Consider the following 23,168-nt stretch of genomic DNA (forward strand, 5'->3'; position numbering starts at 1 on the left):
CATAGTGTCAACAGTGCTCCTGGCTGATGACTTAGGAGAGTAGAGTTGACAGTGCTCCTGGATGAGCATCAGGGAGAGCAGAGTCGACAGTGATCCTTCTGAGTGCCCAGGAGAGCAGTGTGGACAGTGCTCCCAGCTGATGACCTAGGACAGCAGAGTCAACAGTGCTCCTGGCTGAGCACCCAGGACAGCAGAGTCGACAGTGCTCCCGAATGAGCACCCAGGAGAGCAGTGTGGACAGTGCTCCTGGCTGATGACCTAGGAGAGCAGTGTCTACAGTGCTCCTGCTGAGGACCCAAGACAGCAGAGTCAACACTGCTCTCAGATGAGCACCCAGAACAGCAGTGTGGATAGTGCTCCCAGCTGATGATCTAGGAGAGCAGAGTCCACAGTGCTCCTACTGAGCACCCAGGAGAGCAGAGTCAGTAGTGCTCCTGCTGAGCACCCAGAGAGCAGTGTGGACAATGTTCCCTGCTGAGCACCCATGAGAGCAGTCTTTACCCTCAGAGTGTCTTTTGTGTCTGAGCCATATATAGTCATTGTGGGAAAACTAGTGCCTCTGAACATGTTAATCATTTTAGAATACGACAAATGGGCTTGCAAGTTGATTGCTAACTAGAGTTGTAGATTGTGACTTTGAATATGTCATTTTTGATATTTTCATGTCTTTCTCATTGACAAATGTTTCTTCAATATGACAGAGAACACAAACTTGAAAAATTCATGTTACAGACAATTGAAAGATTTTACAAATCAAGAGATATTGATAAGAGAGAAGAAAAACTTTGCAATGCAAATTAAAAAAGAAATATATATATAATTATATTTCACAAAAATAAAATATATAAGTTACACAAATGGTTACACAAACACACATACACACACACATATAGTTTGTAACTTTTTTTATCTTACACCAGTATTAAAGTTTAAGAGCAAAAGAAAAATTGATAACAAATATTGGTATGGATGTGGGGCAAAAAGAACCATTACTTGCTGCTAATGGGGGATGCAAATTGGTGCGGGTACTCTAGAAATCATTACGGGTAGTCCGCCAAAACTAATAATACATCTACCGTATGATCCAGCTATATCACTCTTTGGTATATACCCAAAGGATGCCACATCCTACTCTAGATATACATGCTCATCCATATTCATTGCTGCTTTACTCATAATAGCTAGGAAATCATAACAACTTAGGTGTCCATCAACTGATGAATTGGTTATGAAAATGTGATATATTTGCATGATGGGAGGCTATGCAGCTATTAATAAGAAAATGGATTTTGTAGGTAAATAGATAGAGATGGAAACAATCGGTCCGAGGAAGGAAATTCAAACATTAAAGTCAAAATCATGGATTTTCTTTCACCTATGGAAATTAGCCTTGAATTTTCAGATATGTGTGTCTGATTTGGAATAAACATAAAGTTCACTTCATCTCTCATTCTTTGTTCGAGACATCTCTACATTCTTAGTGGCAGTTCATATAGATATACACATCTGGCCAAGATGCAGAGAATAAGGCAATGCAGAATGATCAGCTCTTACCGAAAAATATAGTTCACAGTGCTCCTAACAAGACAGAAAGAGCAGCAGAGTCCGAGGCTGTGGATGGCTACATTATCTCCTGGACAGAATAGAACAGTTTACAGTGGTCTTGACAGTGCATACAAATGTGTGCAAGCCCAAGTAAGACTTATCCTTGAAAGAAGAGAGAACCTTAGGTGCACAATCCTACTCCCACAGCTGGAAATCTGTTTGACATCTATAGCTGCTGGGACATGGAGTGACTTTCTCTAAGAGTATAGCCCCTGTTAGGTCAACAACACTCCACTAGAAGCCACATATCCTAGAATATTTGGGCAGCACAAATTGGTGTTGATTCAAAATTGGGTGGTAATGGAAGAGGGTAAATTGTAGAGACTTTCAGGGAAAGAGAATATGACAAAAACGCATAAAATTCTCAAACAAACAATAAAATAAATGATATATACAAATTAGAAAAGAAAACAGTAGTATGACTGAAGAGCAGAAAGCATTTTCCTAGTCTACAGAATCAGCTACCAAATGACCAGTAACTACATGAGCAGCGCAGTGACTGTCAAGAGAATGTAAGGAAAAATACATTGGAATCCACGTTCACCATCAATATCACAGGAACAAAGAGCAGGTATAGATAGTTCCATGGCTTTGGGGGAGAAAGCACTCATTCTGTGTGAGGAGATATGTACATCAATGAAACTGCTTTTGAAAAACTGAACAAATACATTTTAGAGGAACATAGTCTGTTTCTACATATCTGTTTTTTTTTCTCCCGAAATCATATGCAAGAATGTTGTAAACAGCAATGTTTACAGCTGACCCCAGCCAAAACATCTTAGATGTGATCAATAAATAACAGTAACTCATCCAATAGATGCTGTGAGCTGTAACCTTACTCCAAACTTTTTCTACTCTCTCTCAGTCTTCCTTTTCAAGAAAGGTTTCTCTGTGTAACTTTGTCTTGGAACTCACTCTGTAGATCAGACTGGCTTCAAACTTGCAGAAATCCTGTTGCCTCTACCTCCCAAGTGCTGGGATTAAAGGCATGTACCACCACTGTCTGACTTCCTCTCTTTTCACTTCTTAAGTCTGAACTATTTCCCATTTTGTGTTTGTCTGTTGACTTTAGTTCATCTGTCTTTTTGTTTTGTCAGTAAAGTAAGCCTTAAGTCATAATAAAAGAAAAATTTTTGTCCATTGGGAATTTATAATTTATTACAAAAGAAAAAATGTGTAAGTAAATGATTGAGTATCAAATAAAATAGACTAAACACATTCTTTGAGAAATCTATGCACAGGAGAAGCTTTATGATGACACTAGGCTGTGTTTTCTGGGGCACAATGGATGATCCAGTTCGTGAACTACTTTAAACGATCACTCAGAAGGTGTTGTTCCAAGCCTCAGTGGTATGAGATATGCACTGCATACAGTTCCTCATCTGGTTATTCCCACGAAGACAGCGGATTTGTATTTCTAGCCTCCTCACTGTCTGTCAAAACATTCAGTAATTGCGTGATTTTATTTTGCCTGTTATAAACATTGATTAAATCGTTTTTGTCTTCAGCTAATTTTCTCTTGGCAAACTGGGACGAAGAAAATAGGCAACACCTTTCTTTAAGTCCTATACTGCTATCCTAAAGCTCTTTTCAGTCTATGGCTGTTCTAGCATCTCTTTGAGTTAGTACCTCATTAATGTGAGCAAAATATGAGTTCATTAGCACAAAAACATATTAAAGTTAGATTTTTAGCCTTTTTATGTCTGAGTTTGAAACCTATCTTGCTGTGTAAGCATGATGAGCTGAGAATTCACATAGATAGAGGTGACTCCACAAGGTCGTTTGCTGCCCTCCATGAGGATGCTGTGACAGACGCATCCGCATATACACAGATATACACACACAATGGTGATGACAGTAACAAGACTATAAATAGATCAAGACTAGTCAGAGGCTTTATTAATGACTTTCTTGGCAATTCTAAATTAAATCGTACATTGTCTTGAATTTAACTGGAAGGGTTTACCATGGCACTAAACAGTGCCCTTTTCAAGTGTTGTGATGAATCCTATAAAATAACTGTCAGAAACAGGTCAATTACACAAAACCTGGAAAAAGGAACCATAAAGACTCTGATTTTTGTATTTTGGGGGGTGTTGCAGAAGTGTGCTCTTGAGCTAGAGTTCTCAAAAGCACCTATTAAGAATTTCTCTGCTCTTTCACAGTGGAGCTCATGTTTCAGTCCTCTCTAAACTGCTATTGTTTCTTAATTCAAAATTGGAGAGATCTTATGCTGTCAGACTTCAGTGGGTGGTCCCACACAGAGAAGTGTATGTACAGCCCAACTTGGATTTAATTGGTTATTAAAATAAAATATGACATGAAGGTGGTTAGGATAAGTTAGGAGTGGACCTGAGTGGAGTTATCTGGAGTAAGGGTATAATATTCTTGAAGAACACTGTGTGAAATTCCCAAGAATTAGTGATGTATTAAGGAGAGTTTGTTTTCAGTAGCACAGTAAGCATTGCTTTCCTTGTATCTCCATCTTCTATCTACTCCCATGTAAAAATGTTACTTAGTTTTACAAAAATTTCCAAACAATCATAAAAAGAGTCATCTACTTTTGTCAATTAAAGCTCACACTTTTCATCTGATAAATTTTTGTGTTATGATTTTAAAGATTTGAGAGAGTTTATAGTGTTATCTATATTTCTTATAGTCGCATAAGATTTTCAACAACCTTGACATTCTGTTCATATTGTTTAACATGTATATGTTTGAGTGGTAGAAAGAAAAGAGCTTCTAAGGATGAATTATTAAATTAGGCTAGTAATTGACTCTTTTTTTTCAATTTCTGGTTCCAAATTAGTAGTTAAAAAGAGTAATTTTGCGCATTCTGTTTGCTCCTTTTATATATTTTCTTGTTTTCTCCCTTTCTCCATGCAGTGGAGTAGTACTTAACACCCGGAATTGCAAAGCATTCTAACTGCTGTGTTCAGCAATGCAGATATAGGCTCTCATTCAGAAGGTGGAAAGGCAGAGCAGTCAGGATGCTCATCACTGTGTATGTTGGGCTGTGTTTGTCACATAGAAACAAAGCTACCTACTCAGGCTTCATCCACTGCCATTCTTTCCAGCTCTTCCTACTCTTAGTTTTTCTTCCCCTGGTCTCACGACGACTTGTGAGCTCCATCCATGTCCAGTGCCTACTCACTGTTAGCTCCATGACTTCTGCTTCATCTCTATACGTGAACACCTTTTAGGGAAATACCTTTGAACATTTACTATTCCATCTAACTCTTTGAGACAAAATTTTGAAATAAATGAATAATCTGACATATAAGACACAATAAATATTTTTTGTTGAAAAAGACAACAGAAAAAGCATGCCTTCCATGCTTATAAACATGCTTCTTAATAAGGAAGACTTTTTTTTTTTAAGTTATAAAGCTGATTGGCCCATTAGCTCTAGCCTCTTACTGGCTAACTCTCACATCTTGATTATTAAGGAAGACTATTTTATGCTGCTTAGCTATTATTTGACAATATTTTCCAATTTCATGTTTATAATAAGAGAATGTATATTTTACTTTTTCACAAGTATTAATAAAAGAGAATTTATTTCAATTATATGTCTGTGGATTTCGATAGTTTAGTATTCAGTACTTCTTTGAAACCATTTTGACAGACAAAATTCAATTTTCACTAAGTAAACTTAATATATTCAGTGTTAAAATATACATTTTTCCTAAATGATTTTCAGAAACTATCTTTACATTAGAAATCTTCCTTATTTGTTAAGTCACCAAAATATAACAGGCTTTGTTCAAGATTGTATTATTTATTATAATCTGTGCTTTGGTTTTGAGTATCAGTTTTAAAGATCCTAATTCTCATTTCATTGTGACAATATGCGACACCATTCAGAATGTCAAAAGTTGATTTCTCAGAGTTGTCATATGTATTTTTAAACGCTAATTATTTAACTCTTCTTACTTATCATTTTTATCATGCTGGATCCATTTAAAATGGATAATATTTTCCTCTTAATGATTCTATTTAGAAATAAAATCCATTGCACCTCTTCAATAAATATGGAGCCATAATATTTCTATTATTAATGCCAAATATGTGCTTTCATTTTGGAAAAAAGTGTAATAGCATTCTTAGTTAAAGGAGAATCTGTTGACCTAGTGGCTTTTTCTAAAAATAATTAGAAAATCATAAAACGAAGTATTAACATTGAGTCTGTAATTTCTCTTGAGGTTATTAATAGAAAAAATTATTTGTTGCTGTCAGGAAAATCAATAATGAAACACTTAAGACCCAGATATAAGGGCAAATCATTATCGATGGTTGTTCAATAGGGGAAAATGTAGTCATTACATATACGGAGGTTTTACCCTCAATTAGATTTGCTTAAATGAAAATATCTAACTTAATTAAAGTCAGTGGTTACTAAATTGCTCATTTATGATTAGAACAAACCTATAATTATTTCCTAAGTTTAACTTAGCCTTGTCCTCAATTTTTTTCTCAGGTGGCATCTTTTCAGAATAACTTATGATAAAAAGTATTTAATATCAACACTGGGTTCTGTCTACTTAGTTTCTTATCAATATCATTAGATATTACATTCCATTCTGGCAATATATTATTACCCAACTCATAGCTGTACAACTTTGTCAGTGAATTCATCTTTATAGTTAGTATTAAAGAATAATTACTGAGAGAAATGTTATGTGTTCATTTGGGTTCTTGGTACTAACACAAATGATGTTTTTACTTTATGTGTTTGAGGGATGGCTCATTTTCCAATTAGTTACTGTTTATTGAAGTGACATAAAACTGGAAGAAGTTCACATAGACAGGATGGGTGTGCATGTTGGATGCAAAGAATGAGAAATCCTTGTAAGCCCAGAATTCCTATTGTGCGATATTGTATTTTTCCTGAAGTTCAGAAGAAATGAAGACACATTATCTAGGAATAGACAAATCGATACTTAATATTTGAGGTGATCTGAAAGAATATGAGAAAAAAATCCTTATGAAGAAATATGAAAAAATTCTTAATGATAGAAGAGACCGCATTATCTTGAAGGGCTTTAATTATTTGCTACCACACTTACTAAGACGCATTACTCTGGATAATTTATGTTGAGTAGTCTCTGTACTAGTAAAGTAGAGTCATTGACAGATTTACAAAATAAATAACACCCTTGGCAACCATGCAGTCTCAGGACCTTCTAAGTTGCTCTATATTTACAATGTTCTATCTTTTGAGCAAAGAGGGTACCTATCTACCCAAGAAACTTTATCATAAATATACATTAATATTATTTGTCTCCTTTTTTAAGGAAGGTTGATATGAGGTGATATGGGATTCCCTTCTGTATGCTGTGATTATCATTAATGAATAAAGTACTGCTTTGAACCTATAGCAGGGCAGAACTTAGTTAGGTAGGGAAAATTAAACTAAGTGCTGGGAGGAGGAAGGTGGAGTCAGAGAGAAGCCATGGAGCCACCACTGGAGAAAGACTTGCTAAAATTTTGCTGGTAGGCCATGAACTTGTGGCATTACACAGATTAATGGAGATGGGTTAAATGCAGATGTAAGAGTTAGCCATAAATATACTTAAGCTATTGGCCAAACAGTACTGCAAACTATCTTGATACAATAATTGAGTTAGGAATACCTACTCTAACAGTGGGTTAGAGCATTCCCTGTGTTGGGGTCTGGGACTGCATAAAAAGGGGAAAGCTAGCTCTCCGAGCATGAGTACTTATTACGAACACTGGTGCAATGTGAGTCACTACCCTATGTGAAATGGTCTGTCCTGTCCCTTTAAGAGACAAGCCCTGCCTACTTCCTCCCCTGTCTGCCCAAGCAAGCAGATCTTCCTTCTGCTTCCAGCCTGAGCCCCCTCCTTTTCCATCTCTCTCCCAAAGAGGTAACTGCTGCCATGGTTCTTTCCCCACCCACCTCCCCCCGATTCTCCGATTCTCCGATTCTCTCTCTCTCTCTCTCTCTCTGTCTGTCTGTCTCTCTCTGTCTCTCTCTTTCTCTCTCTGTCTCTCTCTTTCTCTCTCTCTCTTTCTCTGCCTCTCTCTCCTCCTCCCCCTCTTCCTCCTGCTCCCCTTTCCCCTTTCCTTCCATAGCCCACTAAATAAATATCCAACCTTACTCTGCATGGCTTGCCTACCCAACTTTGTCTCTCACCCACTGTGTGGCTCCCTTCCTGGTACCTGCTGGCCCTCTTGGCTTGGCGCTGGCCCTCTTGGCTTGGCGCTGTGCCACTCAGGGAACCACAGCGTTTTATGTAAACCATTACACTATGCACGTGGTGTCAGGACTGACCTGCAACAGTGGAAATGATCTTAAACTGCGACCCACAAATAAATTCATTCTTCGTTTGGTATTTTGGTTAGGGTATTTTATCAGAGCAACAGAAAAGGAACTCAGTACAGTTACAATGTTAGACCAGTTGCTCCCACTGAAAACATAAAATCATGGGATTCAAAAGTAAACTACACAGTTTTCGTGGGAAATTATTCAACCTTCATAACATTTTCTGTAGTTTCTCTAAGCATCCTGTACCATTTGGGTAGAGCTCTGATAGCTGTGTTGTTTACACTGATTTAAGATTTGCCTCATTTAATTTTGGGTTGATAATCCAAGTAGTGCTACTTGATCCACACATACTACACGGGAACTCTGTCCCATCTACTACACTTTTATGCGTTTGAGTCCAGCTGAAATGTTCTGCTCCTCAGACTCTGTCTAAGAGACCACAGTCTTTCTCTGAACACTGCATAGCTCCTTGCCAAGCCATTTACTCTTTAGCACATTGTTCTCTGCAAAAACTTGCGTTTGTCATTGATTGTATAAATCTGTGAGGTGCACAGTTACACTTTAATGCATGTCTTCCTAAAATACTGAGTTGAAACTGCTATTATTAATTTAAAGTGTAATTAAGTACTATAATTAATGGGAAGCAGCTGTGCTCTTACAAGGAAAACAGTCTCTAAAAATATGCTATGTTTTGGATTTTAGAATTATATCATGCTGTGCTGTAATTCAGGAAGGGAAACAGGTTAATTGAGTCTAAATGTGAGAAAACACAGTTAACAAGCACCCTAGACTACTAAATAATATCTTTACTTGCACAGAACATTTTATATAAGCCATCATTCTGCAAACTATATGGCTTTTGTCACTTGCACCAAACAGCAAGGGTTGAGAAGAAAAATTATGAAGAATGATAAGTATTAATTATAAAAAACGAATTGCAAGGTTACGTTTTGTAATAAAATAAACCATTCAAATAAGTAGTAGATAAGACAGGTCATAGGTGACATGTTTTCTCTAATGTGTTCTCTAGTATCATGTAGGAGAAAATGCAGCCATGACCTACAGCCAGACTGCCTGGCACACTGAGTTTAGTGAGGACACTCAATTCTGAAGTGGTGTGAGTGGCCAGTAGCTGGCCTGTGGATGAGTCTGCATGCTCCACGTCTCCTCTAATGAGCTACTTTCACACAGAGACCCTGGTGGCCTGACGCACCGTCCCGTCCTAAGGAATGTGCTATCCAATCACAGTCGATCAGCTTCCACTATGTAAGTGGTTGCTCATATGTAATAAAGCAGATGCTGTTTCCTGAAACTGTCTCCCAAAAGGTTCCTTTCTGTGTCCTTTACTGATCCGCAGGCACTGCTCCAATATCTGCTCAATATCCAATATTGACACTCCAATATCAATGACAATATCCATTTCATGTTAGACAGTTGGCATATGTGGAATATATGTTCAACCATTTGAATATTTTTTATTTAATTTCCCTTGATGAAGTAGGGAAATAAACATATTTACTTTCACATAAAGAAAATATGCAATTATATAAATATATTTATGCTTTCCACTCTGCTGCATGTAACCTCAGTGCTCACCACATTTACGAATTTGTTGGACTTCCGCTGCAGTCAGCATAGTCATGGATATCACAGGGGCCTGGAAAGAGGGGGATGTTAGACACAGACACAAGACTCCAAACCTCAAGAATAAACTACTTATTTTACTCACTGCTGTTCATGTATTGTTGAACTAGACACCAAAGATAGCATTGCAAGCAGACAGCAGTGTCCACGGGTCAGTAAAGGACACAGCGATGAACATTACCTAAGCAAATGAGATATACATGGTGTTGGTGGAGGAGACAGAGATGAATAGTACCCTTGTATAATGCTTTCTGCTGTCAGTATTAGAACTCATTCACAAGGTTCACAACGTACTTGGTAAATGCATTTGACAAGTCCACTTAATGTGGGCTGTTTTTCAGGGTCTGAGGCTAACAGGTAATTGGCACCATCCAAACTTATCATTTAGCTATGAGACAAATTCAGTTACATAATAAAACAATTTCAGAGATCCACGAAGAAGAAACTTAGTTCAGAATGTGTGTCTTGTTTCTATAGTTATGGTAAAACACCATGACCGAAAGAAAGTTGGGAAGGAAAGAGTTTATTTCAGTTTACAGATTTCAGGTCACATTTCATCACTAGACAATGTCAGGACAGGAAGTGAAGCAGAGGCTATGGCAGAGTGTTGCTTAAGCTTTGATCCCCTTGGTTATTCTACCTTCCTTCTTTAATAGTCAGGACCACCACATGTGGGATGGGTCCTCCCATGGCAGTAGTTATTCAAGAGAATGCCTCCAGGCTCCCCTAAAAGCAAGCTTACTAAGGCATTTTCTAAATCAAGCTATCCCTCTTTCCAGTTACATCTCAGTTTGCATCAGGCTGACAAAACCAACCGGCACACTCTGGAATCTGGGTGGCTTCATAAATAGGAATATGTCTGATATTTGAATTGCTTGAGTACCAGGAAATTTTTACTCTGAAAAAGCAGGGATGTGGGCATTCCACAGCATGGAGTCAATATTATGTCCTATTACTGTCGGTATTAAAAATCAAGACATACTAGATAAAAATCCAGTTTTTTTTTTAAGGAACAGTGTTTCATTTTTTATCAACATCTTTATCATTCACATGTAACGTCTGCGTATTTGTAAAGGCTCCTCACGTAATTCTGCAATACGAGTTGAAACTTAGTGTGCTCGTCCGAAAGTCTGGTCAATTCCCACTTAGTGCTGCCTATTTCCTTCCTATTGAGCAGATGCAGGAAACCACAGGTGTTCATTTTCATCTCGCTCTAGACTTCTACCCCCTTCATGCTTTGTTCTGCCATTTTGTCTGATTCTGGCTGGGCTCCTTCCAGAACACACTACGTGACCTGAGGATAAAGCACAAGTCTATGCTATTGTGTATATTCATGACTGACTTTTCCTATTTCCTTTTTAACAAGATAAATGTGTATTTTTCTAATAAAAAATGATGCCCAAGGGAGATGGGTTGGTGAGTAAGAGTGTTTTCTTTGAAAACAAAAGGACCTGACTTAAAATCCCTAGGACCTACATAAGAAATATCCAGGCATAGCTGCAGCCCCAGTCCTGGCCAAGCCAGCCATCTGAAACTAGGCTTCAGTTTCAGGACAAAAACAAAAACAAAACAACAACAAAAACAAACAAAAAAAAAACCAACACAAACCCATTTTTTTTTTCAAAAAAGTGAAGAACAGTCGAGACAGCCAGTCAACCTCTGGTCTCTGTATACCTACTCAAGCTTATGTATACCCTAGAAACTTCTGTGATTGCAATACACACACACACACACACACACACACACACACACACACACACACACAGAGAGAGAGAGAGAGAGAGAGAGGGAGAGAGAGAGAAGAAAACTGGGAATGTTATTATTGGTTTTACTTCCTGCGACCTCTGATGCATGAAATCTCTCATTTTGGTTGTTCCATAGATTATGTACATTACTAAAATTTCATTTTTGGTTTAACATTTTCTTTTTGAATTCTTTCTGCTATGAGTTTGTAAAAAGGTATACATTGTCTGATTATTATTATGTGGCAGTTCTTCCATATATATATGAAACTTGAGAGATGGTTTATTTGGATAGCATTTTTGGAAACAGTTACTCCCTAAGCGGCATGTAGGCACTCAATGGAAGCTATGAGTTCATTTGCAGTTATAAGGAAGCTGTTTGGACATAATATTTGTGCTTGAGAGATGCTGTATAAATAGGTTCATGAAGTTAACCTTCCTTCAAATTGACATCCTCGACTTTATCCTACAAAATAAATGGTGAAGGAGAAAATGCTAATTATGAAGCTTTTCAAGATTATTTTTTTTTCATTTGGAAAAAGTAGAGTGTTCACCACTTTCCATGTTAAATAAGGTTCCTTGCTTGGTAACGTAGGATCTGCTGCAGTAATTGTGTGCTTGGAGCGAAAGCTTGATGGTGGAGAAGACAAGTGCAAAAAGCAATTTTTGCAACAGCCAACCAGAACAGCCTGTTCTGTTCCCAAGAAATTAATGGACTTAACCTTGCAGCTGCAACGGTGTTATTATGCAAATATTCTGAGGATTATGAAAGCCAGCCTGTTCTCTACAGAGAAAGTTGATTCTTTCTTCCTGAGAACTCTAAGTGACTAGATAATTGACACATTGTATAACCACATTAGTTAGAGGAAATATATTTTAAATCTACTGATTTTCATTGTATACTGCAGTGTTTTCAGCAATTTATTGAGGCTTTTAGCTAGAAAAAATGCTATTTAGCTTAGTGAACTCCAATGTCCTTGAAAAGAAAAGGATTGGAAATGCTGGATGACTATTTTATATTATATTTGTTTTATTTCAGAAAGAAATAAAATAGCCCTTAAATTTTATTCAAGCGTAGTGATGTGGTTATATTGAATGTGTTCAAAGCAATGTATTTGCATTTTGATTGGCAACAGTCTAGAGATTTATGATCTAATTATTTGATCAAGTTGATAGCCACTTTGGTTTTTGAAGCCGATCTTAGATTTATCATGCATACAAAACACTTGCAATTGAAGGTTCACTCTTTGTAATTGACCAATTGTGAATATCATTCAGAGTGCTCTTCACTGAATTGAAACTTTGTTCTAATAAAATCTTTGATGATTTTAAAATAATTTAAATGAAATATATAAGGGTAAGGAAAACAGTAGCTTCGCTATAGTAGAACTTAATTTACACACATAGAGGATGATAATCAATTCAAACATTTTATATGACAACCTGCAGGCATGATCTTGGGAGTGTCAACTTTATGCAGCAAGGTCATATATACCCATCAAACCTGAGGATATACGCTTTAAATTTATGACACACACACACTAATTCATAAATGCAATAATTATAACATTATAGATGCTTAATTGAAAATATACAAAATTTGAAATCTACAAATTTGTACATTGATTTGAATAATATTACTTCATTAATCTATAAGGAACAGTCCTTAAGAATTATGAGACTGAATTGAATGATAATATATGTAGAAGTGTCTGAAAACCTAAAAAATATGAATATTATTTAGTGATATTCACCATTTTTATGCTCCTCATCTTTCACCAAATACTTGTAAGACACTTTCTCAGTCAAGTTTTGAGTGCTTATTCATCCAGTACAATGTTATGAAATTTTATTTCTTAGTTTAAAATTTTATAGTGTATCAAAAATCAATGTGAGAAATATTTATAAAAAATTACAATGAAATTAATTTAAGTAATACAGCATTACTTTTAAAATTCCAGCATATCATAAAGTGTCTAATAAAAATCCTATTACCAGGCATGAGCAACCTTCTTTTGAATTGTTGGTCACAGGATTTCTAGAGACTCAAAACTAATACAAACTATTGCTGTTGCCCTAGATTTCCTCTCAGAGATTGAAGGTAAATTCCTATTGCAGGAGAGACAAAGCACTTCAGACACAGGGCTGGAAAGGTCCAAGCTGGCTCTGACCTGAAAATCTCATCCCTCGAAACTAACTTTTGCATTCTTGAAAGTTGCTGTATGAGCTGCCAGTTGTGCTACCCAGTAGTGAAACATATGTATTACAATAATGGCCAACACGGCAAGATATTCTAAAGGTGAAATATGTCCTGGTCGTGAAGAACAGATGGATGTCTAATTGTACTTCAGACATGGTCAACAGGAGGGAAATCATGTCTGGAACTGGAAACCTAGCCAGCTACCCTAGTGTTCAAGAAGCACAGACCTGAGGGGGATCAGCTGCTGCCACTTCACTAAAGCGACTATCCCCTGCTTTCTCTGAGTCACTACCCCTATACTCACAGCTAAGGGAGGTTCCAACCCTCATCCAAGAAACTTCTCATGTGACAGATGGAGATCATTGCAGAAAACCATAAGAAATGCAGAGAAAATGAATCCTTGTTGAGTTTTGTCCTACATAACTGCTACATCTAATGATGAAGAAACAACATAAGAGGAGCAGAGAGATGTGTAAGAGACAGAGGACAAGAAATCTTAATTTTACTTTTACTCCTTTGAAAGCCTCATAAGCAGCTTACAAATTGTTCATGTTTGATACAAACCGTAAGTCAAGCAAGGTTCCACTTTGAAATGCTGACGGCTGAAGCAAATCCTTTGAACTGTATTCATAAATACTTTCAAAAGTAACCAATTCTAGCAAAATTGAAATGTGCGATCTAACTGTCGTGACTGACTTAGGCAACAGAAAGTCGTTGCATTTTTCTTGTAGGTGTTATGCCCAGATCTGTGAAGTTCCCAAAAATCAGCAAGGAGATCGAGTCCTGTATGTAAAAACAGAGTCTTTATTTTATACAAGTTTGCAAACTCGGTCTCTCCATGTGTCCAAAGTACCGAACTGATCAGAGAGTCCTGAGCTCAGTTAGACTTGGGTTTTATAATAGTAAAGGTGGGAGTGAGTGGTTTCTAAGGTTCAGGACCCCTGATTGGCTGACATTTGTCCAGGGGTGTCCTGGTGAATGTGTGCTGACTGGTGATGATCCTATCTACAATGGTTGGAACGTTAGGAATTTCCTTTGGATGGTCTGTTCTTGGATGGTGCCTGGGTAATCTCAATTTGTGCTTCAGGGTAAACTACTGAGACTCAGGCCCCCATTAAGTTTGTCATGGCAAGGTCCTGCACTGGCAGCTGATAATGGTTGGAAGAGAAGAACTGTCTTTGGGTGGTTTGTTCCTGTTATGTTTTCATAGTTGGCTCCTACAGTAAGTTTTCTTTTTCCTTTCTTTCTTTTTTTGATTTTGTTTTTCCAGACAGGGTTTCTCTGTATAACAGTTCTGACTATCCTTTAGCTTACTTAAAGAACAAGCTGGCCTCGAATTCATTGAGATCTGCTTGGCTCTGCTTCCCAAGTACTGGTTTGAAAGGTGTGAGCCACCAACGGCCGGTTCTTGCAGTTTCTCAAGAAAACATATTTTAAATACAGATTTAGAATCTCAGGTTATACCTACATTGATGATGATTAAGGTGTTAATGTAGAAAATAAAGTAAAACAAATCTAATACTTGATTAAAATAAAATGTTTTATACTTAAAAAAAAATTTTGCCAGGCAGTAGTAGCACAGGCCTTAACTCCCAGCACTCAGGAAGCAGAGGCAGGTGGAGCTCCAAGTCCATAGCCAGCCTGTGTACAATGTGAGTTCCAAGACAGTCAGAGCTGTTACACAGATAACCTCTGTCTCAAAAAACAAAGAAAAAATAAAAATAAAAAAGGAAAGAAATCTTCAGTAAGATTGTGTCTCCTAAAAATGGCAGGGAAACCTCACCTATGATCCCTCAACAGCATAGCTGCCTAAACAAGATCCGAACAAGGACACACCAATAGACATGCTAACTAATGTGAAAGGGACAAGTCCCAAGGAGAATTACAGGCAACTAAGGGAAGCCAGATAGAGAGTGGGAGAAGTAGGTTTCCCTTAGGGAGGAGCTCTGAGGTTGGTTACCCAATACCAGTGCTCAATCCTAAAATAATGTACACGCAAGCAGCATTAAGTAGATTCAGCAGGCTATATTTTTTATATTTATACGTGTGTATGTGTGTGTGTGCATAAACTCAGCATGGAAGGAAAGGTAATGGAGAGAAATGATATAATTATATATATTTAAAAAAACTCTGACACATATACTTAGTCTTCAAAGTTTTTGATTTATAATGCCATCCACATTTGAGTAGCTTCTGCCAAGGAAGCAGGATGGTTAATCATCTGTTTTTATGTTTGTACTGTACTGAATGCCTCTTTTCACCGTTTTGCATGTCCTTCTGCCTATGTGCCTCTGTCTTCCTCTAAAACTAGAGTGACTAATTCCACATTACTCTTTCATTATTTTTTTGCTTATGAAATCCTTAGTGTTACAAGTATTTGTCCTTAAAGGATACATTGCTTATTGCTATGTGCTTTTGAAATTTATAATAATATAGAATTGGTTTTCACTCAATATTCACCATGACTTTAAAATCACTGGGTATACATGAGGTAAATTTTCACAACTACATTTTATTTCTTACTGTGAATATTCTTTATTGATTTTTTTAAAATAATAATTGTTTTTTCCATAATTTTTAAATGTAGACACAGTTTTTATGATGCTTTTGTACATATTTAGTTCTTACTACATGTTGTTGTTATTTTATAAAAATCTAACTGAGAATATTAAACTAGTGAATATTAAGTCAACATCTCTAGATAAAATACAGGTTAGATTAATCTGAACTTGCACTCACAATTTTCCTGAAACAATCAACCTGTAACTATGTTGTGTGTGTATTCTGTTCAAAGACATCTTATTTAGTATGTAATGTTGATTCGTTGTTACTGAGTTCATGATTAACTAGGTTCTCAACTCTTCCACGATTGTGGCTTCTAATATGCGTATTGTCTCCACATGGCACATTATAGTTTTTCACTACCGGGAATTAGAAATAGACAACATGTCAGTAGCTTGGAAGGCATATACAGCACACACAAACACACAGACAGACGGACACACAGACAAGCATGAATATCAGATTCGAAGCACAAAAAGACATTTTTTTTTGAAATGAGGTGGGCAAACTGAGGAGACTGTCTTTCTTAACTCTAGATTCAGGATTGGGTGCTCGCCTGTCTACCTGTGCTCAGGTCTGTCAACAATGACATGTATGCCACAAGGGCTGATTAGTTATAAAACATTTGTTGAGTTGAATTCACAAATCAACCATGAATAATGAAACAATTTCAGGTCTTAGTATTTCCCAAACATTACCTTGGTAAATCACATAGAAAACTTGTTTAACCTATGGTCTGGTCTAGCCTTAAGGGAGTTCTTTAGATCAGGGTCTCAGTGGGACCTGAGAAACTACATCTCCAATTACCGTTAGACGGGGTCCTGGAAACAACAGCTTACGAATACACATTGCTGAACTCTACCTTATTAAGCAGCTGTGTCTTTCTGCAAGGCATATCTCATCTCTTAAATGGCAAGCTCCACACTTTTGCTCCTTTGCCAGGTCATAGTTTGTTCTTTCTTCTATTTTTATTACGATGCCAGAAACTTTTTCAAATTGGCAGTAAGAGTTTGTATTCCATTTCAGTATTGTAACTGTTCCATCTCATTACAACTCTTTGATATAATCAAACTTCATTTATGCCAGTCATTTAATGTCTATTTGTTTCCTAACCTCTGGAAGATTTAGTACTAGTCTAAGATATTTGCTGTCTTTCCACTTTTGCAGTGTTTCAGTATAAACAAATCCTTTGCATATTTTGTGTAGGCCATTATCACTATGTAAATTTATGTTAATAAACACATACAGGGTTACAACTTGCTGAGAAGTCTATCTTTTGCCCTCATGTTAGCTATCTTTGTTAACTATGTTGCTTACGATATATTATTTTAAAGTTATGATACAATTATACCATTTTTTCCTTCTTTTTCTTCCTTTGAAACCCTTGCATATACCGCTCCTTCTCTTTCAAATTCATGGTCTCTTTCTCCACTAATTGTTATTGAATGCATGTGTGTACATATATGTAGTCCTAAATGTAGCATGTTTACTCAGTATAATATTATTTGATGGTTACTTTCATTAACACACCACAGACACTCTTTAGTTAATTTCAAACTTTGATGAAGTTCACAGTCTGTGGGATACAGGGAGGGTATCCCTGTTTAGCAACCCCAAATACAAAATGTTTAATACTGAACCCTTTGAAAATGATACCACGATGCCCTAAGTATACAATTCCACACTTGGCCTTATGTCATACACAGGGTCCTAAAAAATAACAGATGGGAATACTCATGCCCACAATCAATGAATTTCATGTTCAGGGCTGGGTCCCATCCTCTTGAAAGACTTCTCTTTTAAATATACACATGCCAAAATTTGGGGGCGGGGAAACTAAAGTACTTTTGGTCCCAGACCCTTTTAGCAATGGCTTGCTTTTCATTGTGTGATAGTCTATGTCTATGCTTCAAGTTTTGTTGTATTCCTTAGCATTCATTGAGCCTTGGAACCTTTAGCATTTCGTCAGCTCTGAATACTCATTCCCTGTGTACTCTGACATTGCTGTTCTCACTTTCACTTTTTATTTCCTTCCTTCATGCACTGACTTCTCAGCTGCATGGTAGATTCCCTCATCTCTTTGAGCTACATGACCATAATGTCTTCACGTATATGCATTTCCTAGTTAACTAGTTTTCTCTCCTTCTTTTTCTAAACTGTTTTTTGCAATATATGAGATTCAAAATTTAGTTCTTATCATCTCTAAAATTTCTTTTTAGTCCTTTGTCATGTTATATAGATGTGTGTATATATATATATAGGTTTATAAAAATTAATTTCTTCTTATATTTACTTTCTATAAATATATCAAACATAGTCTATATTCTCTTTCTGATTATTCTGGTGTTGTTAGTTGCATTACTATATGGTTGACATTTGTAATTTACTTTGTATCATTCTAGACACTTCCTGAAGCAGGAGATAAAGTACTTTGTTGAAGGACTCTGGAAACTAGTGACCAGGGAGCCAATCCGACTGATTTCCCCTGAGTTCCTTCATTTGAGACAAATTTTCTCTCATATAGAGGGGAAAAGAATGTAAAAGTGGACACATATAATAATTATTGTTCTATGGGCTCGTTGGCCAGTGCTTGAAAAAATAAAGCAAGCTGGCAGAGGATAGTAGGAACAATGAACAATGTGTGTGGTAAATAGCAAAGAAGGTCTCTTTGGTGATGAGCAATTTTACTTCAACTCTAAATAAATGAACCATGTGTAGAAGAGTGTTCGGCAAAGGGCAAGCAGTATGTGCCATACAGAAAGGCAAAGAACGGTGCATAGTGTCTTGGTACAAACACGAATCACATCAGCTTCAAGAAGGCATTCTGGAAGCAATAATTAAGATTAAAATACATAAACTCTTGTCTCATAATCTTACCACAAGGACTTTGTCACATGTAGAAAATATGCCAGATATACTAATATAAGTATTATAGCTTTATATCATCATTAAAACAGCATTTCAATTTTAATAGCAGAAATTCAGAAACAAAATGATTGCCTATTAGTGACTAAATTAATAGTACACTATTCTATGAAGTAAAACCCAGTCAGAAACACCAGTCATAACCATAATTACCAAATGAAGAGGTTTTCTCGTGTTCCTTTTCACTGAGAGAAGAAAAGACAGAACAGTGACTATTTTATCACCCATTTTTAAAATAAGCAGACACAGCCTAAATACTTGCAAATGAATATGTTCACAGAATAAATGTGTGTATATCTGTATAATTTTATCTGAGAACATGCACACAGAGACAAACACATTGACATCATTAAGAAACTTGTTTTGAAAAAAGCAGAATAACAACAGAAAACAACATCTAACAAATTTCATATTTTCACAGACTCTCAAACTGTGCTCATTTTAAAATTCTATAAAAATTTTAAATATAAAAACAAACATAAGTAACACATCAATATTCTGCTGTTTTATCATGTTTTTGGTTTTTCCTGGGGACAGGCAATTTTGTAGAAATTAGATTCTAAGGTAGTTTACATTGTCATATTGGAATTTAATAAACTTGAGATCATGAAAGCCATAATTACTGTAGAGTGTTTAATTTTGCTAATATTAAAATAAAATGTTAAATTTAAATTACATATTTGATTCATTTTAATACAATTTCTTGGCATTAAATGTTTAAAAATATTAGCTAAAATTTAAAATAAGTGAAAACTATACAAGAGATTAAAATACCCAAACCAACTTGTTATTACTTCATTGTTTTCTCTAGTTTTATTGTGCTTTATTTAAAAACTGCACAAATGATGACAGTATCAGGATAACTTAAGAAGGTAATAGAACTAATTGAAGAACCATGATATGTAGGTGAATGTTTATTCCCTATGATGATATAATCAGATGTGTATACATTGAGAGATAGAAGAGAGATTTTGATATATATGAGTGCAACTAAACGTATTTATTTTAAACCTCTTGAAACATCTTGAACTCTTCTCTGGCACTGTAAAATCAAACAAGACGGAGCAGTAACTTCTACATAGAAAATATTGGTTGAACCTGACACCCAGTCCTTTTCTTTCCTACTAGAAAGTGATGTTCTTCATGCTAGAACTCAGCATTAAAGAAGAATCCATTATTTTTCAAAACTAGAGTTTACAATAAAACTGTTTAAAACAGCTTGGGTATTATGATTGTATTAGATTTTTTAAGAAAACATCCAGATTAATTTTATTTTAATATTATATGTTAGTCCTTTGTGCATCACATTTTAGAAATATATAGGACTTAGTTTTTTTATTTTCTCATGAGCAGCTCTTCATTAAATTAGATCTGGTATTTGAGGTATCATTTTAACATGTTAAGATCATACACAGTCTTCACTAAATCATTTAATCTCATTTATACTTGGTATACAGTAGATTCATATTTTTCTCTTTAATGAGATTTTTAAATTTAAATGCATTATTTCTTGTAATATTATAGAACTAATATGCATAATGCTTTATAAGTTATAATTCATAGGTTAAGCTTATCTATTTATTGAAATTTTTCTATAGGTATCTGTTAACTTTTAATAAAGCTGAATTTAATTTTATAAGCTAGTTTGAATAGTTATATAGTAATAATGAATTTGGATATCTTAAAATATATTCACTCTTTTCAGTTATTCTAATCTAATTACTTTGATAAATAAGGATAGGTTTTTACCAGATTTCACATACTGTAGTCAGTTTGAGCTGTGTTTCCTTGTGAATTCTCTGAGGATAGTAACATGATGGTGTGTTGAAGTTAACCTGCCTGTCACAGCTATAATGTATTACCTACAGACCATAGCTGCCATGTGACAGGCACTTGTTGGTTGAATGTATAATTCTTACAATTTAATGCGCATTCCTCATCAAAACATTCAAGAAAACATGAATAGAAGATTTTCACAGCAAGGAGCCTCACTGAAGCCAACAATGAGGTTTTGAGTAATCAGTGAATAGGTGCAAGTTCTCTTGTCACCGCTGAATACATTGGATCAAAGAGACAGGGGACTTGTTTCTAAATTGTCACTGTGCTTCCCCTCCACTGTTAGTGTCTGGATAGATGTAATTTTGCCTTGTTCCTTACATCACCTCACCTTGTTGTCACCCCAAGCGACTCAAGGTTTATTTTCCAAGGTTTATTTAGCATCCTAAGGGGTACACTTTGCAGACATCATATTCTGAATTGTCTGAAATGAATACTACAAGGTAAAGTAAAATAGTTTCTTCAAATATGACTATGAACATACACTAGATATTGTAAATAGGAATAATTAATAACAAGAAATTACAGCTATATGTTATTAATACTTACAGAACATAATAAACATTACAATTCAAAGAGGCCAAAGCACATGAGAGAAACAAAAAGAGTTTTAGTACTTTCTCAGTTTTGTTATGACATTCATTGAATTTATATATACCATCTTAAAAGAATGGCTTTTCACAGAAAGCAGTAACTTAGATTACAGGCTTAACTCAGGGGTAAAGCAGCTGTGCAGCATGCATGATGCTTAAATCCCCCAAACACAAAACAAACCCAAAAGGTCCCTATACCAAATCTTACTATTATTATCATTATTGCCAGTATGAAGTTCAGAAAATTGACTTTATGAAGAAATTGTAACAAGTATGTATATATAGACAAGACTGAATAATGTTTGTGAGAGGGCTGTATATTGTTCTGGTGGATGTTGGGACTTAAGGCTTTAATGTATGAATTTTATCGGGTTATAATAATAATTGCATTTTTTACAGAGAAACTAGAATATCTTTGTTATGAATACAACCTTTTAAACTGAAGACCAGAGAATGTTTTCCTTACTTCATAAATGATCAAGGAAGAGAGTATTTTTTTTATGGCCAGAAATTTTTAAAGTCCAGTACTGACTGTTTTACCTTGATTAAGATATTTAACATCTTATCTTCAGAATTTATTTGTGATCAGGTTGCAGCATTCAATATATCAAAGATCAATCTCTCAGAATCTTTACAAGGACACACTTGATATTATATACCAAAAGTCTTTATAGCAGGCAAAAAGTGATAGATGTGTTATTTTAAGACAAGCAATGAAAACACCGGTAATGTTTTATTCACTTTTTGCTAACTATTTCTTGCTCTGTTTATCTTGTCATTCTGTCTGGAGGTTTTGAGTTTTATTTTCACTTCTCTTTTCTTGTAATCATTTTGATTTTCAGTCATTTCTTTGTTTTAATATCTCACTTACCAAAATCTCTTGCCTCCCCAACCATCCATGATTCAGCAGTAAGCTCATTACCAAAAAGATTGGTGAAGACTCAGCTTCTCAGTGTGCTCCTCAAACAGATTTCCAGGTGACTCACATCCACTGTGTGGTAAAGAGCTCTGCTCTCCTAAGTCACAGCTTTTTTGATGGTGGGGATGTGGGTGAAGGATTGAGTGCCTTTTAGCATCTTCCCCAGGGAACTGACTCATAAAATTATTTGCATATCACAGGTGTTCGGTTAGTCATCATGTACCGAATTAACTTGAATTTCTAATATAATGGGTAGAATCCAGTATGTTATAGTTTAGGACAACTACACTGTTAAAAAAATATGTCCTAAACTTAGAGCAATAAGCACCTTATTCATTGCTGATGTTGCTCACGTTAACTAATCAATATTTCTTGGCCATTGACTACTACTGCACTTTTTTATGCATGAAGTTTTAGTAAAGATTCTCGACCTTGATACAAAGTAGATCTTCAGTCTAACCTTCACCTGCAAAGAATTCATTTAGAAAAGCTGAATCAAAATGTGGCACCTACATCATTCTTATAAATATTTAATATGCAGTACTTTTATCATTCTTTTATATAGATTTAATATGTAGTACCTTTATCTTTCTTCTAAATATTTAATATATGCTGTCAGTAATTAGAAGAGAGATGAGGTACCATGAATCAGAAATGACTCGTAAGTGTCAATGTGCGATTTCACTCACTATTTTAGCATATCAGCCTCACTTGTCTTGATTTTCTATAAAATGATGAGCAAAAGTCACAAATCATAGTTATGTTTTATTTATTGTTTATATTTTTCAAGACAGGGTTTTTTTTTGCATAGCCCTAGGTGTCTTGAAACTCCTACTGTAGATCAGGCTGG

Source organism: Myodes glareolus, chromosome 20, assembly GCF_982192425.1.
Source record: "Myodes glareolus chromosome 20, mMyoGla1.1, whole genome shotgun sequence".
In the NCBI taxonomy this organism is placed as follows: Eukaryota; Metazoa; Chordata; class Mammalia; order Rodentia; family Cricetidae; genus Myodes; species Myodes glareolus.